The sequence below is a fragment of the Microcebus murinus genome, chromosome 24 (assembly GCF_040939455.1).
Source record: "Microcebus murinus isolate Inina chromosome 24, M.murinus_Inina_mat1.0, whole genome shotgun sequence".
Classification (NCBI taxonomy): Eukaryota; Metazoa; Chordata; class Mammalia; order Primates; family Cheirogaleidae; genus Microcebus; species Microcebus murinus.
In genome coordinates, this window is record NC_134127.1 from 14,424,425 (window position 1) to 14,444,230 (window position 19,806).

Sequence of the window (19,806 nt, forward strand, 5' to 3'; positions counted from 1 at the left end):
ATTTTACCTGAGCTCTGAAAGACAAGTGGGAATTGAGATGTGGAAAGACTATTTCAGGTAGATGATAAAGAAAGTATGAATGCCTTAAGGCAGGAAAAAGTAGTGCAATTTCTACAATTCAGCAATTTAGTAAAAACTGGTATGGCTGGACTAAAAAAGTGTATGTGAAAGAGGTTTGGTTTGGGATGGGTAGTGGCTGTAGGCTGTAGAGTAATCAGGATGAATTAGCTAGTAGCCAAATCATGCAAAATCCTGCTATAGATTTTCATCCATATACACACAACAGCAGCAACAAATGCTTATTAAGCCCTTACTATGTGCCCAATAGCGTTTTAAATACTTGACATCTTTAAACTTCACAACATTCCTATGAAGTAGATTCTGTATCATCCCTGTTGTGCAGCTAAGACACCGAAGTTCAGAGAAGTTTAAAACCCTTGTCCAAGGTTACACAGCTAAGAAATGAGCAGCTTGGGTTATTACCTAGGTGATCTTTCTCCAGGGTCTTCTCTCCTAACCATGCATTGAGTGTTGAAAAACTGATGAAAGCTTTGAACAAGGAATGGCCATGCCCATCTACCACCTACCTAACCTTGCACTTAAGCTGATAAGTTTCTGTCAATGAACATTTATTGAAGTCTAGAGCACAATTGATGCAACAGAGCACAGTAGTAGACGCTGTGATATCTTATATACTCATATTCACACAATATTCTATTAGTATGAACCCTTAAAGAAGCAACACAAATACCAAATTTGTGCAGTATTTTGACAGGCATGCATTGGTAAAGAATATGGAAAAGATAATCATTATGATAATATGAATGAAAATTTTTATAGAATCTCATTTTACTAAGTGTTATGAATTCATTGGATTCTCACAATAACTTGCTGATGTAGACAAGACCAGGATTATTTCCACCTTATAGGTAAGGAACTGAAGCTTTGAAAGGGTGAAGCACCTTTGCCAAATACACATACTAGTGATAGAAACTGATTTTAAATCTGTTTCCTGACTCCACTGTATGCCTGCTTTTATACAATGATTAAACAGAAGGAAGAGCCTGTGGAGAACTATAAAAGAAGAAAACATAAAGTGCTATATGTGATCAATATTGTAAAATATTTATAGACTTTTTCCATAAACTAAGGGGAATAAAAAGAGTAATAATAATGTTATAATGTTTAATTTTCTCTTCTAGTAAAGATATGCTTAAAATATCTTTCACAAATATGGCTCTGGACTGCAATCCTATGCTTCAAAATCCACCTGTTGGTTTGTTATATTTCCCTAACATATGCAAGTATTAGGAGATTATTACAGATTATTAGGAAAGAGTAATTTTTTAAAAAATTAAATGCCAAGTAAATTAATTAAGTTTGGAAATATAACTCGTTGGCACAGATTGTTTTGACTTTTTTCTACATAGAAGTAATTAATTCCTTGAGAATATCAAGAAAAGCTGTGTTTTTTAAATACAATGCCTTTTTTAAATACAATGACTCATTTTATAAAAGAAAAGTGTAATCAGTCTTGAATTGTGAATTGTGATGCTTGGGCCAATATGCTAGTAAAAGACAGGGAGTTGGTGGCTGAGAGATGAAGATAAGGTCACCATGACTTCGTGTGTGTGTGTGTGTGTGTGTGTGTGTGTGTGTGTGTGTGTGTGTGATTTATTCCTACCTGGGTTTCTGATGTATAGAGTACCGAAGATGACACCTCTGCTGTGGACTTGACAAACCTCAATTTTGGTCACAAGTTCTGATATCTCAGGGTTATGAACCCTATGAATAAAATCATTTAAAGGATGTACATATTTCCCTTTTGAATTATTGTTCATTTTGGCCCATCTTCTTTTCCTTCATTAGTCCTAGGCAGAAAGCCAACATAAGATTTATTTCTCACTATTGGCTTCTTTTTTTATACATTGTCTTTCTATTATTTATGGGCAGTAAAACTAATGCCTGAGCAAATGCTGAATTCCACTTAAACCCTTATTCACCTCGAATAACGGATGATCAAGTTATCTGACAGCTTCAACACACATTTCAAATGAGATTATGACAACTTATCTGCAATAATGCCAACAATTTTGAAATAATTCATTGGAGTCATTTTAGTTTCCAAGTGCTTTAAATTAACTCATTAGTTCTCAGAATGTTCTATTCATAAGAGTTTGCAATATTTTCTCACGGTGTATTTCCAAAAGTCTTTGCTCTAATCAGTAGTATTTCAGTATGCTCAACCCAGTAAAGCAAAGCAAAGAAATTTAGTGTTTAAATATGTCTCCAGAACAACTTTGCATACCGTATCCCTCCTAGAAGTTGGTAATCCACATTAGCATTTTCTTTTTGCATTAACAAAGTAAAATACATTTTTTATATACAACTCTATGAATTTTAACTAATGAATGGATTCCTATAACCACCATCCCATCAAGGCACACAATAGTTCCATTGCACTCTAAAAAACACACTAATTTAAACCATTTAAATTTTCACAGCAGTGTCCTGAAGTAGGTCCTGTTTCATCCTCATGAAAAACTAGGAAACAGAGGTGCAGAGAAGTTTAGTCACTTTCCCAAGGTTACACAGCTAAAGAGTAACCAAGTTTGGATTTGATCCAAAAGGTCTTGCTCCAGGGTCTTCTCTCCTAACTTCTATGCTTAAAAACAAATCCTCCCTATACCCCTAAATCTTAGCAACCACTGTCTTCTTCTCTATCACTACAATTTCATACTTTCAAGAATGCCATATAAATAGAATCACATATTAATAGAATTATATAGTATATAATCTTTGGAGATTTTTTTTTACTCAATATAAAGACTTTGAGATTCATGCAAATTGTTGTGTATATTACTAAATAATAGTTCATTCTTTTGATTGCTTATTCAATCATATGGATGTAACCTATTTGATTATCTATTGAAAAACATTTGCATTGTTTCCAGTTTGAAGATCATAGAGAGAGCTGTTATAAACATTCATGGATAGATTTTAGTGTGGACATAACTTTTCATTTTTCTAGGGTAAACATACAAGAATTGGATTGCTGGGTGATAGGATAAATGCATGTTAAACACAAAACTTCCAAACTCTTTTTGAGAGTGGCTGTGTCATGTTGCATTTCTACCAGCAATATATGAATCTTCCAGTTTTATGGCATCCTTACCAGCTCTTTGTATTGTCAGTAGTTTTTATTTTCAATTTTAATAGGTGTGTAGTGGATATTTTTTTCCTTTTTTTATTTTTTATTTTTTTACTTTTTCCAGCATATTGTGGGGGTACAAATGTTAAGGTTACCTATATTGCCCTTGCCCCCCCTCCTCGAGTCAGATCTTCAAGCGTGTCTATCCCCCAGTTGGTGTGTACCGCATTCATTATTTATGTATATGCTCATCCCCTCCCCCACCACATGCCCATCACCTGATAAATGTTATTCCTATATGTCCACTTAGGTGTTGATCAGTTAATAAAAATTTGCTGGTGAGTACATGTGGTACTTATTTTTCCATTCTTGGGATACTTGACTTAATAGAATGGGTTTCAGCTCTAGCCAGGAAAATCCAAGAGGTGCTATACCACCGTTGTTTCTTATAGCTGAATAGTACTCCATGGTATACATATACCACATTTAAATAATCCACTCATGTATTGATGGGCACTTCGCTTTTTACCACATCCATTTACAATTGTGAATTGTGCTGCTATAAATATTCGAGTGCAGGTTTGTAGTGGAATTTCATCACGGTTTTAATTTTCATTTACCTGGTGGCTTATGAACATCTTTCTGTGTGCTTGTTTCCCTTCTGTATATCCTCATTTCTTATTTCTAAAATTAGATTATTTTCTTACTGTTGACCTTTGAGTATTACTTATATATTCTGAACATAAACCCATTCTCAGATATGTAAATTGCAAATATTTTCTACCACACTATCTTCTCTTTTCCTTATCTTTTGGAGTGCAAAGTTTTTCATTTCTATGAAGTCCAACTTATCAACATTTTTATCACTATTTTATATCATGGATTATGATTTTGGTGTCATGTCTGAGTACTTTGTTTGTAAGCCCTAACCCTAGATTATGAAAATTTTCTCCTATATACTCTACTAAAAGATTTAGAGTTTTATTTTTTATATTTAGACCTATGATCCATTCTGAAATAATTATTGTATAAAATGTGAAGAATGTCAAAGTTTATTATTATTATTATTATCATTGCATATAGATGTCAATTTGTTCTGGCACCATTTGTTGAAAAGGTTATCTTTTCTCCATTGAATTGCCTTTTTGCACAGTTGGCAAAAATCAACTGGCCATGTTTGTATCGTTCTATATCTGGAAACTCTATTCTAATTCCTTTATCTACATGTTAATCCTTTGACCAATACCAAAGAGTCTTGATTACTAGAGCATTCAAAATTGATCTTGTTACTCTGTAGTTCCTTTGCTTTTCTATATAAATTTTATAATAAGCTTGTCCATATCTATAAAATTCATGTGGGAATTTGGCTTAGAATTGCAATAAATATGTGGATCTATTTGAGGAAAATAGACATCCCTTCTATTTTGAGTTTTTGAATTCCTGAATGTGGTATCTCTCTCCACTTATTAAGGTATTCCTTGACTTATTTTTCAGCAGTGTATTGTAAGTTTTGAACATATAAATCTTGTACATGTTTTATTATACTTATACCTAAATGTGTTGCTTGAGAAAAGTTATTATAACTGTTACTATTTTTTTAATTTGTTTCCAATTATTCATTGTTATTATTGTATAAAAAACTACAATTTATTTTATATGTTAACCTCATATTTTATGACCTTGGTAAACTCATAACTCACTTATTAGGTCTTGTTAGGTCTAAGAGTGTTATAGTTTTGTTTAGTAGATTCCTTGGGATTTTCTACATAGACAATCATGTCATCTATGAATAAGGGAAGTTTCATTTATTCCACTCTGGTCTATAGAACTTTTGTTTATTTCCCTTGCCTTATTGAACTGGCTAGTATTTGGAATAGTATTTTGAATAAAAGTAGTGAGTATGGTACTGTGTTGCTTCATTCCTGAAAGAACTCACTCTTTCAAAGTTAAGAATGATGCTAGCTATAGATTTTCTCATAGATATCCTTTATCAAGATGGAAAAAAATGCATTCTGTCACAGTTTGCTCAGAATTCTTTAAATGTTATTAAAACACCTTTTCCACATTAATTGATTTAAACATGTATTTTTCTTTAGACCATTAATATGATGGGGTTCATTGAGTGATTTTCAAATGTTTAACCAATATTGCATACCCATAATAAACTGCTGATAGTTATGATATATTATTCTATTTTATATGCTGCTGAATTTGATTTCCTAATATTTTGTTGAGGATTTTTACATCTATGTTCATGAGAAATATTGGTCTAAAGTTACCTGTATTTTTAATCAGGGAAAATCTAGGCTCATAAAATTAATTAGAATGTGTTTGGTCCTCTTCTGTTTTCTGAAAAATATTGGGTAGAATTGATATTATTTCTCATTTCAATATCCAGTAGATTTCATTAGTGAAACTACCTGGGCTAGGTACTTTACTTATGGGGTGTTTTTTAAACTATGAATTCAATTTCTTTAACAGTAATAGGACTATGTTAGTTTTCTATTTCATCTTAAGTATGTTTTGAAAATTTGTGGTTTCTGAAGAATTAGTCCATTTCATCAATTGTTGAATGTTTGTATGTGGAGTTGCCCATAGTATTTACTTATCCATTAACAGTTTGCATTATCTGGAGTGGTATCTCCTCTGTTTCAATTTTGATATTAGTATTTTGTGTCCTTTTTTCTTTATCAATTTTACTAGAAGTTTATAAATATTAATACTTGAATTCATTCATTTTCTCTTTTTATTTTTTTCAATTTTATTGATTTCCACAGTTATTTTTTTCCTTATTCTTCTGCATTTGGTTTATTTTTCCTTTTTTCCTGTAGTTTCTTAAGGGAGAAATTTAGATGATTGATTTGAGAGCATTATTTTTTCTAATATAGATGTCCCTTTTAGCACAGCTATTTATAACATAAATTTTGAAGTAACAAATTTTTATTTTCATTTATTTCAAAATATATTATAATTTTTGAGCCATCAGCATTGCCTCTATATTATGCAGTAGCATACTATTTAATTTCCAAGGTTTTGAGAATTGTTTTCTGTTATTCTCCTCCTATTGATATCTAGTTGAATGTCATTATAGAAAGAGAACATACTTTGTATGGTTTCAATTATTTTAATTTGTTTATGTTGCAGAATATGGTGTATGTTGGTGAATGTTCCATGTGGACTTAGAATAAATTAATACTTTGCTTTGTGTGAAATGTTCTGTAATTGACAAGTAGATACAATTGGTTTCTGATGTTTCTCAGTTCTTCTATATCTTTGATGACTTTCTGTCTTTTAGTTCTTTTGAAAACTAAAAATGAAGTTTTGAAGTTTCTAACTGTAGCTGTAAATTTGTCTGTTTCTAAGTGTTATCAATTTTTACTTCATATATTTTAATCTCTGTTGTTAGGATCATATACTTTTAGGATGGTTGCATCTTTTTGATGAATTTACTCTTTTATCATTATATAATGTCCCTCTTTATCACTAGTAATTTTCTTTGCTCTGAAGTCTACTTTGTCTGACATTAGTATAGATAATACAGGTTTCTTTTGATTTATGTTTGCATTCTACATCTTTTTACTTCCATTTACTTTTATTTTCCTTTATCATCATATTTGAAATGAGTTCATTATAGATAACATAGAGTTGAGTTGTAATGTTTTTCATCTATTCTAAGTGTTTTAATTCTTTTAAGCCATTTAAATTTGGTGTCTTTATTAATATGAATGGATTTAAATCTAGCATTTTAGTATTTGTGTTGTTTCCTTTTTCCCACTGCTTCCTCTTCTCTGTTTTCTTTCGAGTTGTTTGAACTTTTTATGGCTTTGCATTGTAATTTATCCATTGTGTTTTAGACTTTATCTCTTTACATGTCATTTTTACTGATTGCTGTTAGAATTGCAATATACATACTTACCTTGTCATAGAATATTTAAAATTATTATTTTGTATTTCAAGTGGAATGTAGAAAACTTACCATGACATGGATTCCTTTCTCTTCCTCTTTTTATGTTTTAGCTATCATCTATTACTTTTGCAATACATTGAAACCCTATCAGATAATGTCATAATTAATGTTTTCAATTGTCGAACACATTTTAAAGAACTCAAGAATAGTCTATTGCATATATCCATTTATCATTTCTTTTGTTCCTCTTGCTTCTTAATACTCCATATTTCTAGTATCATTTCACTTCTGCCTAAAGAACTTACTTGAGCAATTCTTTTCAAGAAAGTTTAATGCAAATGGATTCTCTTAGTTTTACTTCATCTGAGGATATTTTTATTTCATTGTCATTCCTGACGTAAAGTACATTTTCACTGGATATAAAATTATAGGATGACTATTGGTTTTGTTTTGTTTTTTTGTTATTCAGCAAAATCTATTTTGGTGTTGATAATCTCTACTGAGAAATCTGAAGTCATTCAAATTTTTATTTCCCATTTGTAATGCTTGTTTAATTCTGGCTGTTTTTAAGATTTTTTCCCCTTGTTTTTAGTTTTCAGCAGTTTGATTACGATGTCTAATAATTGTGCATTTCTTTGGGTTTCTCATACTTGGAATTTACTGAGCTTCTCAAATCTGTAGCTTTATCTTTTCCTCTAAGCTTGAAAAATTTTCAGCCATTATTTCTTCAAAGATTGATATTTTCGGCTTTTTGTTTTGTTTTGTTTTTGTTTGTTTTATGATATAGTCCTTCTCTTCTCCTCATGTTCCAGTGACACAAATGTTAGACCTTTTGCTATAGTTTCACAGGTCCCTGGGGCTCTGTTCATGTATTAAAATCTTTTTTTCCTCTGATGTTCAGATTAGATATTTTTATTGTTCCATTCTTCAAACTCACTGACTATTTCATACCAATTCTATTTAGACCATACAATGAGGTTTTTATTTTCATTATTGTATTTTTTAGTACTAAACTTTTTATTTTATTTTTCCTTTTATCTTCTATTTTTTTCAAGACCATTGGTTACTCTTTTGGAAACATGTTTATAATAGTGTTTTAAAGACTTTGTCAAATAATTTCAACTTCTGTGTGTCATTATGGAGTTCACATCTATTTTTCTTTCCCCATGTTAGTTAGATTATACTGGTTTCTCATATGTCAAATAAGTTTGGACTATTTCCTGGACATTTTAAATATCATGTTATATAACTTGTTCAAATTTAATTTAATGAAGAATGTTGATATTTTTATTTTAATAGGCTGTAAGCACAGTTTAGTTCCAACCACAAACTCAAACTAGCCTTTTGTGGGTTATTGTTTGTGTCACTTCTAGTTTCAAAGTTTATGAAATGTTTCTAGAATCTCTCCCATATACACACTGTATGTGGCTATTATAAGACTTGAGTAATGATCTATTGTTTATTTCAGTTCTTGAAGTCTTCCGTATGTCATTTACAATTAAATCTACACGTGTACAACTCAAGAGTGAGCACAAAAGTTATAAACAAGTTTATGGGCTCACTTTTTTGAGCTCCATAATATTTCTGGTACTTCTGTTCCCTTTAGGCTCCCCGTTTTGGCCTCTGGCCAAAAAAAAAAAGGGCTTTGTTTACCTTATTCTGTTGTATACTTCCCTCAAACACATTTATGTCTGGATCCAAGTGACAGGACAGATAAAGAGATAAAAAAAAAAAAAAGGCAGAATTGTACACCCTGTCTTGTAACAAAACTCAGAGAAAGTTTCCTTTTCAGAATATTAAATACCTTTGTGTTTGTGTTGCCACCACTGTCAGGGAGACCCTTTTCTCAATCCTTGAATCTAAACAAGAGGGTTTCTCTTGGTACTCCTCTGTCCATGCAGAAGTTCACTTTCAGTATCAGATGCCTCTAGACCAGTAGACACAGTAGGGGCAAACATGTAATCTCACAGCTATTTCAGTGGTACTTTGATTCTGGTCTTCTTCAATTCATTTGCTATTACTTACTCTTAAGAGCTGCTCTATACATTCTGCCCTATTTCAGTAGCTAAATTCAGTCAGAGAAATAGGGGTTGGGGTGAAGGGGAGCTTGATTACTCCCTCCTACCCAGCATCACGTTCCCCCATTAGCATTTTTTAAATTCTATAATGCCCTACAAGAGCCTTCTTTAACTGTTTTAACCCATATTTTCTCAAACATATTTATCCTCAGAACCCAATTTTTACCTAGCTTTACTAACAGCTTGCAGGACCATTATTCCTCACGAATGCATTTTCAAAAGTACTATTCTAAAATAAAACCAGTAATTTAATAAAATTTTTAAATTATTGGTAGTCTTATTATTTAACTGCTGGGAAAATAAATACATGGAAATCATGTGACATTATCAACTTATTCGGTTATATCTGTGTTTAGGAAAATAATAGCTTTATTTTAAATAGAAGCTGTATTTAAGAATCCCAAAACTACACATAGATTGGTTCGTGATTCACTTAATATCTATTATTCTATTGATTAAAATATTAGTATTCTAATCTCAAAGTGGATTTAGAATCATTAATCAATTTAGCTCTCTATGATTCTACGGACTTAATGCACAACCTTGATTCATGTAATACATTGTTATATGAATGTTATTTATTTAAGAACATAGTAACAGGCCTAAAATCTAATAAAAGAAAGCAGGGCTGCTGGCTCCAACCTTGTGCGTGTATCCTCCTAGGACTGTCCTATAAGCATGTGGACAGTGGGTCCTCTAATTTTAGATTTTTACCAACCAGAGTAGCCTGTCAAAAGGATCCCAGTATTTTGTTCCATTTTATGAAGCCACACATAGAAAGACGGATGAACAAACATCATTTAACTAAACAACCTACAGATGTTCCTCAACTTACGATGGGGTTACGTCCTGATAAAACCTCTGTAAGTTGAAAATATTATAAGTTGAAAATGCATTTAATACACCTAACCTACCAAACATCATAACTTAACCTAGCCTACTTTAAATGTGCTCAGAACACTTATATTAGCTTACAGTTAGGCAATATAATCTAATACAAACCTCATTTTATAATAATAAAAATAAAAATTTTATAATAATAAAAAATTTAAAAAAGATCAAAATTCAAGATTCAATATGCAGTTTCTACTAAGTATGCATAACTTTTGTACCATTGAATACTCAAAAAATTATAAATTTAACTATTGTAAATGGGGAACTATCTGTATTTCTACTTATGGCACATGAATTATTGAATGATTTTTCTTGACCTGGACACCTAAAATATCCCTTAATGTCTTTTGAAAAACTCTACAAACACCTGCAATACACTATTTTCTTTGTGACCTTTCCAGAAGCATCACAATCTGGCTTGGGCCAGTCTGTGGTGATCAGCAATCAATCTAAAAAAGATGACATAAAACATTGCTTCATGTAATATCCTTTCACCATAAAGCATAAAACAGAATTCCTCTTCTTGGCAATCCAGCATCTGTTAATAACAGATGGGCTCACCCAGATACAGTGTATGAGGCAATATTAAACAGCAAATGCTTTCTTAAAGAGTGTTTTAGATGTTCTGGTTTTCAGATCACTTTTATAGTAAGACATTTACTTCTGTTTTATGCCTGAGTTTTTTTAAATTTTTGTTTGTGTTCCTATCTAATAAATACTGATTTCCAGTTCACTTGTGCTTCTCCTCGGAATTCTAACTGTACAAACATATAATTTGTTTGTACATATCTCTGTGAGTGTATGTGTGTTTCATAAATATAAATTCTTTCTAATTTGTTCTTGAGGTTTACATCTGGGAAGTGACTAAAAATTGTAGCCCTGCCCTGACAGGGCTCCCGGGGAGGTGGCTGCAGATGTTTACAGTGTGGCTTTTATGGGATATTTCTTTACCCTGGTGAATGGCCTAATGCCTAAGTGTCCAACCTATGACCAGGTGTCCCACTCACAGGAAATTTGTTTATGCTGGAAGATACCCTTGTGGCTCTTCTCTGACCAAGTGTTTGGAGTATTCCTACCAAGATAAACACTCTCTAGGAGACCCCTGACCAGTAAAGAAAACACATGTTTTCTTATTTTGCTTCCTCTGTGTCTCACCTGACCAACATACCTGAACCTAATTTCTTTACTGGTCAGGGGTCTCCTAGAGAGTGTTTATCTTGGTAGGAAGCAGGTCCCAGAGAGAGGAGGGAAGTATGGCTTTCAGGGCCAATGGGAAGAGAGGAGCCATATGGGACACAGAAGCTCAACCAGCGGCTGGGGAGCAAGAGATAGAGAAAGTGAGGGACCTGTAACCAAAACCTTTATTGGGGTCAAGGATATTACCCAGGCAGAATTCCCATGGGGAGCTCTAATTGGTGGGTTTAGAACAAACAAGCAAGAGTTCTACAGAGTCATGCTGTGACTGAGAGGTGGTCACTCCGGTATCTCTGCACAGTACATGCAGGTGATGGTGAGGGAGTCAAGTGAGGGAGTGAGGGAGTCAAGTAGGTTGTATCCAACTGTCCCATAGAGAGGTGGTCACCAGGTGGCTGTATAATGCAGATATCTGGATTGATCACATTGAGAATCTGGGAGGAGGTGGAGAACTGGAAACTGTGTCAGGGACGCTTGAGTTCTGCTTCTAGTATAAGAAAGTTAAACTTATATTACAAATGGATGCCAAGGCAACATGAAATTATAAGAATTCACAGTTCACTACAATGTGTGTGGTGTGATAGTATCTTAGTCAGTTTGGGCTGCTATAACAAATTACCACAGACTGAGTGGCTTAAACAACATTTATTTCACATAGTTCTGGATGCTGGGAAGTCCAAGGTCTGGTGTCTGGTGAGAACCCTCTTCCTGATGTGCAGATAACTGTCTTTTTCTTATATCCTCAAATGGTAAAAACAGAAAAAGTGATAGGGGGATGGAGAGAAAGAGAGAGAGAAAAAGAGAGAGAGAGACTGTGTCTCCTCCTCTTTATATAAAAGCATTAACCCCATCAAGTGTGCCCCACTCATGACCTAAATCTAATTACCTCCCAAAAGCCCCGCCTCCAAATTGGTGTTAGGATTTCAACATAGAGATTCAACATAGATTTCAACACTAAGATTCCCTATGGCCATGGTCTGGGAGGGACACAAACATTTAGTCCATAACAGAGAAAGAGTACCAATCTCCTGCAGAAAGCATTTTATTTAAAATGTTCAAATCAATCAAAGTGGTGTATAGTAGTATAGCAAGAGAATTATTGGCATAGAAAAGTTTCTTCATTGGTGGAAATCATGTCTATTTACCCTACATTCACTTGACTTAAATCTAAGCATGGAGGAAAGCAAAAAGGGAGAGAAAATATATATATAAGACATGGCACGACATTTTACATCAAATAGAAAATATCTTTTGTGTGATGACATCAAAGTCTTTGGAGTTAGGCATATTCACATTGCTATTTAGCTTGACACTAATCTATATAAGTTTTAGTTTTGTATTATGCCTAGCGAAAATAGTATTTTGTTTGCAATATTATAGAGATGGTTAATATGTATAAAGCATTCAGTTGGGTTAATAATTCATTAATATGAGGTATACAATGTACTAGGAAAAGTTCCTGACAGAGAGTGTAGGGTTCTAATAATTAATATTAAGTTGGTTTAGTATTATTCTTCATCATATGTCTAAACTGGGATTAGAAACATAATAAAATTTTGCTTGTCAAGAGAGATTATTTTATTATATAATTGTAAAAAAAATCATAGATCTTCTTTATTAATATTTTCTCTAAAAATATATCATTTATGGTAGACCTCTCATATTTTTTCTATACTAGTATTTTGAGGGGTATCAAATTGTTTATGAGAAGAAAATAAAATATTGGTTGAGATTTTTTTCAAATATTTCATTTTGTCCCTTAACAAAATAATCTGTATACGGCATATATTTCTCTTAATAAGAATGTAAATAATCAGTTATACTCATTCATTTCTTTTATTCTCTCTTTAAATTTCTCATTATATTCACATACAAAAAGTAATTCTAAGATCAGAAGGCTCTGGAGTCTGGAATAAAACTACCTTCCATTGTCAATGATTAAAATTATGATTTTCTAGGCTTCCACATTCTAATAAGCAAAAGAATAGAATCAGCTATTTTGTTGAATAATTCTCAGAGAAAATTATGAAATCATGGTATCTGCCCTTAAGTCTTATAAGTGAAGAGGATCTTACATTACATTCAAGTAGAAAAAATTACCCTAATTCTGTAATTAGGGAAACCATATGGAGGGCTTATTTTTTTCTAAATTGCCTATTCATTCAATCATAACAGATTTATTTAGTCTCAAATATGTCCCACACACTATATTAAGTAATCTAGGGGATACAATAATGAATAATAGCTAGCATCTTCCTTCAAAGAGTTTATAATTTTGAATAGGAGGTAACATACACTGGTCATACCTTGGTCAGGGAGGAAGGTTGGGTGTGAGGGTGGTGGTTCATGAACTCTGAAGTTCTTTTTAAATCGGTATGTGACACCTCCACTAAGATTCCTTATGGCCATGGTGCTCCTGACTCATTCCTGAGCCAACCATTGAGAACCCCTGCCATGATGAGTCACACTAAGGATAAGAATATATGAATTGCTCAGTTTGTTAGTGTGAAAAATGAGGTAGTGAAAACAGCGATGACACAATTAACTAGAATTCAAAACAGGATATTAAATATACCATTAGACAGGTGTCTAAAAAGGGCTAAGCCATTTAAATCAAGTATTATTTGGTAAATTAGGCTATGAAACAGTTAAAACACTAAATATGTCCTTGCAACGAAACATCACTCTAAAGCTTACATTGCCTTTGTGTGCTTCTGTTTTTATTGCATTATTTAGTTTATTTCTTTTTCATATTTGTTCCCAATATATTACAATTAACTATCTCCATCCAGCTTTTGGTATCTTATTTTAAGAGACCCAGTAATTGACCTTTACTTCACCATTTACCTTTCTAGATCAGATAATCACCCAGCTTACTGTTAGTATATCTGTAATGTCTGTCTAGCTTTTAATTAAGAGGTGATATTTTTTTTCAAGAGAGGCAATGCCTTTTAGTTTCACAAGTTGGGAAAACTCAGGGAAGGCCTCATGTGAAAGGGTAATTTTAAAATTTCACCAATAGAAACAGAATACAATGTTCCAAGCAGAGGAAACAGCACAAGAAATTAATACATCAATATTTTTGAGAAATAAAGGAAATATTCAGAATTTGATGAATATTGTAATTTGGTGGAGAATATAAAAAAATTAATGGGACATAAGTGGGGAAAGAGATATTGTAATCATACTTTGGGTTGAATATGTTTATCTATTTTTTTTCTTTTTGAGACAGAGTCTCACTCTCTTGCCCAGGCTAGAGCGCTGTGGTGTCAGCCTAGCTCACAGCAACCTCAAACTCCTGGGCTCAAGAGATCCTCCTGCCTCAGCTCCCCAGATAGCTGGGACTACAGGCATGTGCCACCGTGCCTGGCTAATTTTTTCTATTTTTAGTAGAGATGGGGGTCTCACTCTTCCTCAGACTGGTCTCCAACTCATGAGCTCAAGCAATCTTCCCGCCTTGGCCTCCCAGAGTGCTAGGATTATAGGTATGAGCCACCGCTCCCAGCCTGTTTATCTTAATTTATTAGGCAATAGAGAGCCATTTTTGCATTAGAAAATTAAATAATTAAACCCATGCTTTAGAAGGATTACTATGGAAGTAACATGTAGAACATTGAATGGATACATAAATTACATTATGAAGAAACAGGATTATCAAAGGCAATCCAGAAAGCAGCGTAAACTGCAGACTAAAGGAACTGGCAGTCAAGAAAGAGAATGTACAGGGAAAGAGAGAATTCAGAGGTAAAAATGAAAGCATTTTGGATCTAGAAATGTGCCTATTTGCAGATGAAGTGACTGAAAAATGTGAGCACAAAAACACACAACTATTTACCTGAAAGTTTCTGGCCTGAGTGATCAAAACGATGGTGGTATTATAAATCAAAACTTCAAAGTTGGGGGAAAGAATTGGTTTAGGGAAAACATAATGAGTTCACTTTTAAATCTGTTAAGTTTAAGGTGCTAATAAAAAATAAAGCAGAATGTAGACATAGATCTGACAGCTGGAAATGTAAGATAAGCACTCTGTAGATCTGTAGAGAATATGTTTGGAAAGGAGAGACCTTTGGGGTGAAAAGATTGTGAACAGAGAAAAGAGATGATGATGATGATGATGATGACAGGAACAATAACCCTAAAAATTAACAAAACTTAAGGGAAACAAAAAACACAGTGTGAAAAGAAAAATAAGAACAAGAGCAACAGAGAAAAAGTTCAAAAGAAAGAAAAACAGGTTAATGTTCTGAAAACAAGGGAAGCTCACAAAGGAAGGCGGAGGTGGTCAACATGTGCACAGAGGAAGGAGAGGGAGAAATTGGAAAGTTAGAGTAAAATCGGTGATCAGGGAGTCGTTAAAGGAGTGGGCTAAGAATTTAAATGACAAGAGGTGGAAAGGTGGCAATGTAATGGAGGCAGCAAGTGTAAACTACTTTTTCAAGATGTGTGGTCATGAAGAAAGGAAGGTTATAAAGAATGGAAACTTGAGAGAAAGATGGCTTTAAGAGAGGAAGGCAGAAGGTGGCAATACACATGCAAAATGAAATGTATACTAAAAAAGAGTTTGGGGAAGGTAACTTATAAAGCAAATTATTAATGCTAAGAGAAAATAAGGGAATGGGAACTTAGAGCATATGGGTTAGAACTGGTCAAAAGGGAAAAAGACTTGAATGGAAGATATGAGAAGTTATAAAGATTTGGGAAAAAATGTTGCCATGATCATAGAAAAATAGAAGCAACATCTGAGAGTGAAAGGATAGATAATTGAGGTGGACCTCACAAATAGACATATTTGTAGAAAAACCACTGTGATTGGTAGGATTGACAATGAATAAGGAGTAAAGAAAAAACTGCCTAGGATATAAAGGGCTCACATCAAGTCCATCAGTTGTGTTTAGAAACCATGCATTAGTAGTGAATGATCCAAGATGCTTTGAAGAACTACTGCAGCGATGTTCATTAGTTTAGGACAAGAAACAGTGCAACCAAGTGATAAAGCTCACCCAGAGCTGAGGACTCCAAAGCTGCACAGAGGAAATTAAGAGGAGCCAGTCATTGTGTGATTCTGATAAAGGTGTTGTTGCAGTCAGTGGTGACCAGGTTAGGCAGGGAAGCCAAAAAAGCCAAAGACAACAGACTTTGGTAATGGAAAAGAATGAAGGGTTTAAAAGCTATAATAACGAGGGGAAATTCAATAGGAGAGACTGTTCAAGTGAGCTTAAAGATTAATAGGTTGTGATTAGAAGTAGGATTTTTGGATTCCTGGGCCAAGAGCCAAGGTAACATCATGATGCTGTTGGATGAAAGTGAAGAGAAGTGGTAACTGTCCTCATCTCCTTTGCAGGATGCATCCATTTTTGCATAAGCAATAAATATTGGCGTGTTCAAGACACAGTCATGGGCCTCTGTTTCCTGTCTATATACATTCCTCTACACAATATCCATTACTAAGGCTTTGTATGTCATCTATTGTGCATGACTCTCAAAGCTATTTTTCCAGCTCTTTCATCATTTCTTAACTCCATTAAAACAAATTGTTCTCCCCTAGGAGCATATTCCTCTCCAAGTTTCCAATTACATCAAACTGCCACAATCACCCCCAAACTGCTTAGTGAAGAGCCTAGAAACCATCCTTGATACACCTTACAGTCACGCTGAATTCATCAGCAAGTCCTGTCCACTTTCTTTCTGGCACATATTCTGAATCTGAGCACAACTCCATCTCCATGCCCACCATCATTTATCAGCTGGATAACAGCAATAGAATCCCATCTGATTTTGTTTCCACTCTCACCACCACCCCTCAACAAACCATTTTCCACACAGCAGCCAAAACAATCATTTAAAAACCCAGATCATATTTTTTTCTCCTTGAATTAAAGCTCTGCAATGAATTCCACTGCACTTATAATAAAATCCAAACTTTGTATCATGCCCTACACAGTCCTCCATGACCATTCCCCTGAGGACAGTCCTACCTTCATCTGTGACCATTCTCTCCCTGCCAATTACTTACCAGTCACACTGCCCTTTACCCTATTTCTAGATGATTCCATCATCTTCTTACCTTATGGTCTTTATATTGTCCACTCCTTCTGCCTTGAAGGGTTTTCCACAGCTGTTCCTCTTGACTATTTATGTCTTAGTTTATTTATTTTATTATTTTTATAAATGTAGGGGGTATAAATGAAATTTTGTTACATGGATATATTGTATAGTGGTGAAGTCTCGGCTTTTTCTGAAACCATCACCTGATTAATGTGTATAGTACCCATTAGGTAATTTCTCATCCCACATCCCCCTCCTACACTCTTACCCTTCTGAGTGTCTAGTGTCTATTATTCCACTTTCTGTGTCCATGTGTACACATTATTTAACCCCCACTTATAAGTGAAAACCTGTGGTATTTGAATTTCCATTTCTGAGTTATTTCACTTAGGATAATAGCCTTTAATTTCATCCATGTTGCCAAAAAGGACATGATTTCATTCTTTTGTATGACTAATATTCCATGATATATATACATATATACACACGTGACATTTTCTTTATCTAGTCATCTGTTAATAGACACTTAGGTTAATTCCATTTCTTTGCTATAGTGCATGGTGCTGCAACAAACATACTAGTGCAAGTATCTTTTTGATATAATGATTTCTTTTACCTTTGAGTAGATACCTAGCAGTGAAATTGCCAGACTGAATGATAGATCTATTTTTAGTTCTTTGTGAAATCTCCATACTGTTTTCCATAGAAGTTGAACTAATTTACATTCCCACCAACAGTGTATAAGAATTCCTTTTTCTCCAAATTTTTGCCAAAATCTATTATTTTTTACTTTTTAATAATGGTCATTCTGACTGGTACAAGATGTCTCATCATGGTTTTAATTTGCATTTCTCTGATGATTAGTGATGTTGAGCTTTTTTTCATATATTTGTTGACCATTTATAGGTTTTTCTTTTGAAAAATATTTATTCATGTCCTTTGCCTAATGTTTAATGGGGTTATTTGTTTTTTTTTCTTGTTGAGTTGTTTGAGTTCTTTGTAGATTCCTGGTATTAGGCCTTTATTGGATGCACAATTTGTGAATATGTTCTCCCATTCTGTAGGTTGTCTATTTACTCTTTTGATTTTTTTTTTTTTTTTTGCTGTACAGAAGCTTTTTAGTTTAATTGTGTCTCATTTGTCTATTTTTGTTTTTGTTGCATTTGCTTCTGAGGTCTTAGTCATAAATTCTTTGCCTAGACCAATGTCCAGAAGAATTTTTAATAAATTTTCTTCTAGAATTTTTATAGTATCAAGTTTTACATTTAAGCCTTTGATCCATCTTGAGTTAATTTTTGTATATGATAAGAGATATGGGTCCAGTTTCATTCTTCTGCATATGGCTATCTAATTTTCCCAACACCATTTATTGGATAGAGTATCCTTTCCCCAATGTATGTTTTTGTCTACTTTGTCAAAGATCAGTTGGCTGTAGGTAAGTGGTTTTATCTCTAGGTTCTTTATTCTGTTCCATTGATTTATGTGTCTACTTTTATACCAATACCATGCTGTTTGGTTACTATAATCAGACTTCATTTTAAATGCACTTCAGTGACATAACAACACAGTCTGATGCTACCTCTTGGTCATAATTTAGCTCTTTCTACTCTGTTATTTCTCTGTAAAACCCTTATAAGCACCTGATCTTTTACTGTTTGTTTGTTTACTTACTTTTCTATCTCAAACACTAGATTTTTAGCTTTGTCCACCTTATTCATCCCTAGTACCAAAAACAGTTCCTAATATATAAAAGACACTCAACATCTGTTCATCAAATAAATGAATAAATCATTTAAATCATTAAAGTTAAATTTTTCATGATAGGTCATCTACACTCAGTACATTGTGACAAAAAATATTAAAAATGTATCTTATTCAGACCAATCCTTATTTTGTGTCTTAACTATGGCACCAAGATAGAACATATTTATTTTTTTCCAGAATAACATCAACTAACAATGTAGCCTTACCCTTCAATAGTCTATTTTTAATCCCCAGTTCATTCATTTATATTGTCTTTTGTACTGTACAACCGCTTTTGATGGCTACCATATTTACTATCCAGTATTATGGCTCTCCACATGGGAGGCACTAAACAAACATCAGAATAGTGATGCTTACTACCCATTTTATAATGAATAGACATATTTATGTGTCCTAAATTATCTCTGACTTTTCTGCTGCTTTCCAAAACATAAGGGACCACAATTATTAACTAAAATATATATATAATTCAGAGAAAATGTATTAATACATGGCATTTTGTTACTCTCTGCTTCTTGATAAATCCTTGAAGCTTATTCATTTTTGGATACTCATCTCAGGCTTGCAACTAATGATAGGCCATTCCAGATTCTATCCATTTAAAGCTAGAAGAAACAGGAATTTCACAGGGTTGCAAAACCTTTGTCTCTCTAGACTGGATTGTTTTGCCTTTTTCCTAAACATCTGCTGCCTTCTAGAACTTCCATAGAGCAGAATAAAGTGGTCAGATTAGAGCTCTAAGTATTTGGATGAGTCAAAGGAATAAACTACAT